Here is an 8099-nt window from a genome sequence, read left to right as displayed (position 1 = left end):
TTTTTTTTTCATGCAGGCTGGTGGGCAGACCCACCCTGTCTGTGGACACTTTTTTCTGTTCCATGGGTCTGGGCCCGTGGAGAGAAATTTGTGTGAGGACACGTGGAATGTTTAGGGAAATCCATAAGGACACACAGGGTGGGTGTGTGCTGTAGGCATCCTGGTGTTAAGAGTGAGAATTGCTTCTTGTCCCTCAGATTCTATGTTACCTGTCCTCGGTCCACTTGGAATCTCTTGAGAGAGCCGAGTCCTGTGTGTTCCTAGGCCCTGCCACAGGTAGGTGGTTGTCCACAGAGGATACAGAGAGTTCCTTGCCTGACAGGTTTTGGGGAGGTTACAGAACAGGAAGAGAAGTTTCCTGAGTGGTGCCTGGTATTTGGTGTAGGGTAGGGTCGGGAGGTGGGAGGTTAGGGGTGGGAGGTGGAGGTCTGTGCAGAGGAGAGAGATTGTGACAGATGTGGACGTAGGTCAGAATGGTTGCCTGGTGCTGCCTAGGAGACGGTTAAGGTGGGGACCGGTCCCAAGTTTTGGTAGGCAAGAGGGCAGGTGGGTGCAATGTTTCTTCTTTTGATGTGTTGTTGTCTCCACCTCCGGTACCTGGACGGCCTGCCTGTTGAGGCGAGGTTGTGGATGTCCCTGGCCCCAGTGTTCCCTGCTTTGGATGATGTGGGGCAGCATCCACTTGAATGCACTTCACCAAGGAGGCCAAGGTTTTGGAAGGAAGCCCTTCCCCACTCCCATCTCAATATTAGACCATCGGAGCATGGGACAGGAAGCTCTGGCCCCCCACCCTGGAGTCCTGATCAGTGTACACAGCTGCCTGTCCCTTTCCCTTGTGTCCATCTGTGAGCAGTCTTCTGCCAGGTGGGAACCTGGTGCTGGGACTAGGGTCCCATTGAGTTGGGCGATAGTCTCCCTTGGTGTCACAACTTCCCGTGTGCTCTTGGTTCTGGGACACCACCATCCTACTGCTCTAGCAGGTCCGGGGTCAACCTGGGAGGCCCTTCTTTGCTCGCCGCCTTGACCTGGAAGCTTGGGTCAGCAGACCTAAGGCCATCCTGGCAGCTGTACTGCTCACCCTGGTAGGTGGAGTCTTGTAGACTGCTGCTGGATTTCTGCAACGTGCTATTTGTGTGCGTATGTGTGTGTGTGTGTGTGTGTGTGTGTGTGTGTGTGTGTGTGTGTATCTGTGTCTGTGTCTGTATGTGTGTGTGTATCTGTGTGTGTGCGCGCACATGTGTGAAGGACCTCATGTAGAGGTTCAAGGATAACTTTCAAGATTCAGTTCTTTCCTTCCACCCTGGGACTTGGCGCTTACACTATGGTTGTTGGGCTAGCACAGCAAACTCCTTTACTTGCTAAGCTTTCTGTTGCCTTCTGTATCTTCATTTTTGTCAGTGTTATGGTTTGTGTGGGTCAGGGGTTTTCAAGAGGGGACATACAGGTCAGGGATCATTTTTGAATTTAGTAATATTTTAAAAGTCCATCCCAAATGTAAATAACTTAGCATCCTTGGTGTAGTAGATGAATGGAACTAAAGACTCCAATTTTCAGTCAAGGATCAAGTCTCCTTTAGATTAATTTTTATGCAGTGTTATTCTAAGTAAAGTTTCCCTTGGGAACAAGTTAGAATTCTCTACTGCAGACCTACCCAGCAGTTTACATTTGAACATCATTCTTCAGGGATTCATGTACATACTCAGTATTAAAGTACTGATATCTAATTGTTATAGAATGATAGTTGCTGAGGTCATTTAATGGAGAGGAGGGGTACCATAATTGTGACTTTCATTGTGGCTGATCATTTCTTAAAGGAGAAAAACTGCTAAACCTGATTTGTAAACCCAAATACCATTATTTAGTATAATAGTTACTGGTGATAGAAGGCACCATAGGTTAGTATAAATTCTTTTCATTTTTGTTTATACAGAAAATATTTATACAAAGATCAAGATCGTTAACAATAAAAAGTTCACATTTTAACTGTAAGTTGATCATTAGATCGTTTCCTAGGATCCATGTAAGGGTGACGGGAAGTTTGGGGAAGAGTTTCTGTGTAAAAACAAGGCGGTGCTTAGGGCTAGTGGTGGGACTTGAGGGCCTATGAGGTTAGGGGGCTCTGAGAATTGCAGAGAGCAGGAAGAGAATGAATGTGAGGTCCAAGGGAGCTGATGGTTGGGATGCTTGGCCCATTGCAACTGGGCAACTTTCTCCATAAACTGGCCAAGAACAATGGTCCTCCTAAACCTTACCTAAGCTGGTTTATAAGGAAAAGACTTCATACTGAGAGGTAAAGAGGAGCCAGGGGTCTAGGGATGACTTTGTCCTGACACTAAAAGGTACAGGTGGGAGAATAATAGACTTCTGCCTCCATCCACAGAGCAGTAATAAACAATGCCTGCCAATGCTGGGAGTTAGGCTGTTAGAACAGAGAGCTCTATAATGCTTCCTAAGGGGACTAACTATTCTGAAGCAAGAATGAGAAGACTCAAATGAACGACCCTATTAAAATGTAGATCTTGCTGGCAAGCAATCAAGAGAAGATTAGCCACAATAGTGCTGGTAGCAAGTGAAAACAATGGATAGTTCCTCTTTACAAACAAGAGCATCAAGCAGCTGAGAAAACCCCTCTTGATGTTAGGAGAAAACCTCAAAGACCGTCCCTGCCTTAGAAAGCATCTGATTGAATTTCACTCTGGGGCTCCTGGTTTCAGAGTCAGCACTCAGACCATGACAGAAAAGACTAGGTAGAATGGTATGGTGGGAGAAGATGTGACAGACATGTTAAGGTCTTAACGTATCAAAAAGCAGAAAGAGGACCAGAATCTGCGTAGGCTCTGTCCTTCAAAACCCACCCCTATTGATCCATATCCACCAGCTAGGAGACCCGTCTTCCAAATACTCCACAGCAGTACTATATGGGAACCAAGTTCTTAAACATATGAGCCTGTCGGAAGCAACTTAAATCCAAGTCACAGCATTCACATTTATTTATATCAGTGTGGATGCATACATGTTTATTCTATACTTTGTGTTATCATTCAATATGTCTATATTCATTTTATTGTGTATATTGCTGCAATTTGATAGAGACTTTTTTCTTCCTTTGGCATACCTCCATCCTTGTAGGTGTGTGTGTTGGGGGGTCAATACTTTGGAGAAAGGTATGTCAATGTTTGGCATGGTAAGGGGTTGTCACACCATTTCTAAAGTGGCATTCTTATTTTGCATTTCTATTAGAAATGGTTGTGTGTCCCTGTTGCTCTGTGTCTTAACAAGCAACTGATACAATTTTTTAAAAAAGATGACCATTTCTTTTCATTTTTGTGTCCTAGTACTGGAATTCAAGACCAGACGCTTGTGTATGCAAGATATACTGTCTGATTTTTGGTTTCGTTTGTCAAGTTGGGAAGAAGGAACATTTGTTTAAGAACTGCCTTTATTAGCTAGCCTTTGGGCATGTGTGTGGGACATCTTCTTGACTGCTGATTGATAGAGGAAAGGTCTAGCCCACTGTGAGTGGTCCCTTGCTTAGGTAGGTGGACATAGGTTATATAAGAAAGGTAGCATAGTAAGGCAGAGCAGAAGCCAGCAAGCAACATCCATTCATGATTTCTGCTTCAGATTCGGCCTCCAGATTTCTGTGCTCAAGTTCCTGCCTTGACTTCCTTCCACAGTGGACTGTCACCTGTAAGCCAAATAAAACCTTTCCCAGAATTGTTTTGGTCTGTGCTTTGTCACAGCAGTAGAGAAAGAAGCTACCACACCAGGGAACCATTTTGCCACTGTTCTTCAGGCTCTGGATTGGCATTTCGTTTTCTTGTTATACATTTTATTATTTAAGACAATATTTAAATTTATACTTTGATCATGATTTTCCCATCCCACAAGTCCTTCCAAATCCTCTACCCTTCCTTACTTATCCAACTTTAAGTTCTTTCTCAAAACAAACAAACAAACAAATAAATAAACAAAAACCAATTCTTAGAAAGTATGTAGTTATACTTGGTTTCAATTATATGGCTTTATTTTGAGAAGACATTAATTTTAGTTTGCCACTTTTTCTAACATTATGCTGTATTTTATCATCATTATTTTCACAAGTATCTTATTTTTAAACTTTTGTTTCAGTAGAGCTAAAGCTTACCAGAAATTTGTTCTTATTTATAAATCCCTTTAATTTGTTAAATGAATCCTCTTCACGTACTTTAAGAAGGAATTGCTTTTTAATGAGAGACAGAAAGTGAGTGGATCAGGATGGGAGGGAGGTTGGGAGAAAAATGGGAGAAGTAGGGGAGGGGAAATCTTTTTTTTTTTTAAATTATTTTATTTATTATGTATACAGTATTCTGCCTGCATGTGTCCCTGCAGGCCAGAAGAGGGCACCAGATCTCATTACGGATGGTTGTGAGCCACCATGTGGTTGCTGGGAATTGAACTCAGGACCTCTGGAAGAGCAGTCGGTGCTCTTAACCACTGAGCCATCTCTCCAGCCCCCGGGAGGGGAAATCTTAATCAGGATATAATATATGCGAAAAATATTTTCAATAAAATAAAGGAACGAAAAAAGAAAAAAAAGACAATACCCACAGATGGGCTGAAACACTAAAGAGCCGATGTTCCTAAAATGAATCCTAATCACTTTAACGTCTGTCTCCAGTACTGTATGGATTCTTAAAAATGGATTGTAGTTGTAAGTTGGCCTTTCCCAGTGGATCCTTCATCATTTAACTACTTCAGAAAAGAAAACAGAGGTACTTGTCTGAAACTGAAAGTCCCTTAGGAAGCTTGAGTTCAAAGTGATTGCTACTGTGATGGCGCTGACATGTGGAACTGCAGATAGGGAAACTTCCCTCGCTCCTCCCTTCCTGCTCTTGCCCCCTCACCTGGCCTTTCTGTCCTCATGATGTATCCCAGAATGTTACAGAGCAGCAAGGCAACCCTACAGCAGCACCGGATTGGGAGGTCAAGTCTCCTATCCTCCAAGTCTATGTGTCAAATAATCTTCTGCTCAAGTAGTTTTCTGTGTGTCTGTTTGTTCTTTTGGGGATGTTTTCCCCTTTGTTTGTTGGTCTTATTCTGATGTGTTAGTTGATTTTTTATATTTCATTTTATTATTATCCCCTAGATGTCTGTTTTTTTTTTTTTAAAGATTTATTTATTTATTATGTATACAGTGTTCTGTCTGCACATATCCCTGCAGGCCAGAAGAGGGCACCAGATCTCATTACAGATGGTTGTGAGCCACCATGTGGTTGCTGGGAATTGAACTCAGGACCTTTGGAAGAACCAACAGTGCTCTTAACCTCTGAGCCATCTCTCCAGCCCCCGTCTGTTTGTTTTCTAATGAGAGACAAAAAAGGGGTGGATCGGATGAGAAGGAGGTGGAAAGAAACTGGGAGGATTATGTAGACAAATTTCTAAGTGGTCTTATTAAATAAAGAACATGGAGCCAAATATAAGGGTGAAAGCCTCAGAGATCAGAGAAATAGTGAGAGCCACCAACCACCTTACCTCACCAGCTCTGTAGCTTCCAAAATGCCATGACTTCCTGTCTACCCAGGCTTTTATTGCCCTGCTCTTCTGCCCTCTCATTGACTATTAGCCCAGCTAGCTCACTTGCTTGTTACTGCCTATCTGTACAGACCTCCAGGATCTCTATGGTTGGTACTGGGATTAAAGGTGTGTGTCACCATGCTTGGCTCTGTTCCCTAGCGTGACCTTGAACAAATAGAGACCCTGCCTGCCAAGTGATCGGATTAAGGGAGTGTGCTACCTCTGCCTGACTTTTGTGTCTACTTAAAACTTCATGCTATTTCCTGTGATCTCCAAGCAAACTTTATTAACATGCAAATAAAATATCACCACATTTCAGCACAAATAAAATATCACTACAGGATTAGAGGGAAGAGAAACCTTAATCAGGATATATTATGTGAGAAAAAGATCCATTGTCAATAAATGGGAAATATATACATGTATTTATGGGGAAAAAGAAGGATATTCTTTGGATTCATCTATATCTAAAAATATTTGGCTTTCTATGTAAGCAACACTTGCAACATATTGTCTTTTAAAGATTGCCTTGTTCATTGATGATTAGTGCTTCTAGAGGAAGATTTGAAGTCAATATGATCTCCTTCTACATGTATGATTTTGGTCGGTTTCAATATACATCTTTTTGTGCCTTGTAAATCAATAAATTTATTGTTCAATATCATTTTTCATAGCATGCCATGTGTTTTTTGATCAAGTGTTTTAAAACATCAAATAAATCATATATCCTTTGATCCAATTTGATATTCGGTTCAAATAATCAAACATGTTGAAACTAAGGAAACTGTCTAACACAGATTTGAGTAATTTTTGTTCCATTTTGTCCTTGTCCCTTTTTCTGGAAAATCAATATGTATTGGATCTCCAATGTCTATCTTACAAAATTAAGTTCCTACGTCTTTTATATTTTTCTTTAATTTTTATATTGCTTTTCTCCAACCAATCTTCCCCTTTCTCCTTCTCTCCTTCTATAATCCAATCTACCTCTCATGATCTTAGTTATGTCTTTTCTCCTTTATGCTATCTTCATTAATATCTGTTTCTGTTTTTCTCCTTTTCATTTTTTCCTGAGCTCTCTGAAATCATTTCAAAATTTTCTATTGTTTTAACATTTCTTGAGCAATTTTATTTTGTTCTTAGAGTGTGTGTGTGTGTGTGTGTGTGTGTGAGTATGTGCGCGTGCGTGCACAATTTATGGAAATGGATTTTCCCCATTAACTTTTAAAAATTATTAGCACTGTGTTCACTCATTATTTGACTTTATTGCAGTGCAATTTGTTTCTTTGAGTAGGTCCTATCCATCACGCTATTTATTTCCCCCTTTCTTGCCTTTGCTTCCACTTGTAGCATATGTGCATATGCATTGGTTCCTTTTAAATTCTTTAGAGTAGCTCTTCCTAGACCAGTTATCTGTGTGAATATACAGGGAACAGAGGCCAGGATAGAGCTCTAAGCTAGCAGAATTCTCTGGACTCAGAGTGAAGACCTATAGAGTACCAGCCTTTTGTGTCAGGGTGTGTGCTTAACTGCCTTCTAGTACATAGCATCTTTCTCCTCTTTCTTGTCTATTTCTTGTCTCTCTATATTGAAGAGACTGGAAGGTTGGAAGAGCTGCTGCAAACCACAAAAATACATGAAGTAGGATTTCAGCTCATTATGACAAGCTAATACCTGGAAGAAGCCAAGGGCCTTCCAGAGGTCAAGCTGAGGCTCAAGAGTCTTGGTGATATTGGCTTTTGATTATTTGCTGTTTCCTACTATGAATATCTCATGTGCTATTGTAGCTTTTCCATCATTCTTTTAGCACAATTTCCCCTCTACTAAAGGGATATTTAGATAACCTTCTGGGCAGTAACAGCCAGGATTCCTAATTTCAGGCCTTTCTGTACTTATTGTCATAAGCAGCATCTGGCCAGGACCATCCCCAGATGGATGAAAGTCTTATCAGACATACCTCTGTACTCTTTAAGAACAGAATTAAGCATCTAGACTATCTGTTTGAGAAGGCGTCGCAGATGTGCTAATTAAGTTTAACCTTCTCCTTTCCAAAATCTTACCTCTAGTTTTAGATCCACCCTTAACAATTAACTCAGAACTAAAGGGTTCCAACTTACATGTACATCTAGCTGTGATGAAAGTTGCCTAGTCAAGTTGCCTATCGACCGAGCATACTTGCCAGAAACTGTGGGAGCAGAGATATCTTGGAGAGATAAAAGTCAAAGGGATAAAAGGGCAGTTTTATTTTCAGAGAAGGACTAGATTTAAAAGAGAAAAGAGAATGTAAGAACTAGATGGGTAAGAACTGGAGAGGGATGGGTTGAGATGGGAAAGAACTAGATTGAAGGGCTAGAAGAGAGTAATAGAGGAAGAGATGGAAGATGAGGATGAGCCAGATGGGGAAGAACAAGATGAGGAGGAACAAGATGAGAAAGGAGGAGATGGGAGAGGAGCTGAAATGGGGAAGAACTAGATGGATGAGGACCTAGATGGGGCGGAACTAAGATGAGAGAATTAAGAGAGAGCTTAGAGGACAGCAGGTAAAT

General features: G+C 41.4%; 1 long non-coding RNA gene across 2 annotated transcripts; it reads left to right on the top strand.

Annotated features, from left to right (window-relative positions):
- The first annotated feature begins 598 nt into the window (after nt 1-598).
- Nucleotides 599-1364, top strand: LOC131901119 (uncharacterized). 2 transcript variants are annotated; one of them, XR_009376370.1, is made up of 2 exons: nt 599-710; nt 981-1364. It is a non-coding gene; the product is annotated as an uncharacterized LOC131901119 (long non-coding RNA). The 2 variants fall into 2 exon arrangements; XR_009376369.1 differs by having other exon boundaries at nt 599-864.
- The last annotated feature ends 6735 nt before the right edge of the window (nt 1365-8099 follow it).

The sequence above is a fragment of the Peromyscus eremicus genome, unplaced genomic scaffold (genome assembly GCF_949786415.1).
Source record: "Peromyscus eremicus unplaced genomic scaffold, PerEre_H2_v1 PerEre#2#chrX_unloc_3, whole genome shotgun sequence".
Taxonomy (NCBI): domain Eukaryota; kingdom Metazoa; phylum Chordata; class Mammalia; order Rodentia; family Cricetidae; genus Peromyscus; species Peromyscus eremicus.
The sequence above is the reverse complement of the archived record's forward strand: the minus strand, read 5'-3'. Positions and strand labels throughout refer to the sequence as shown.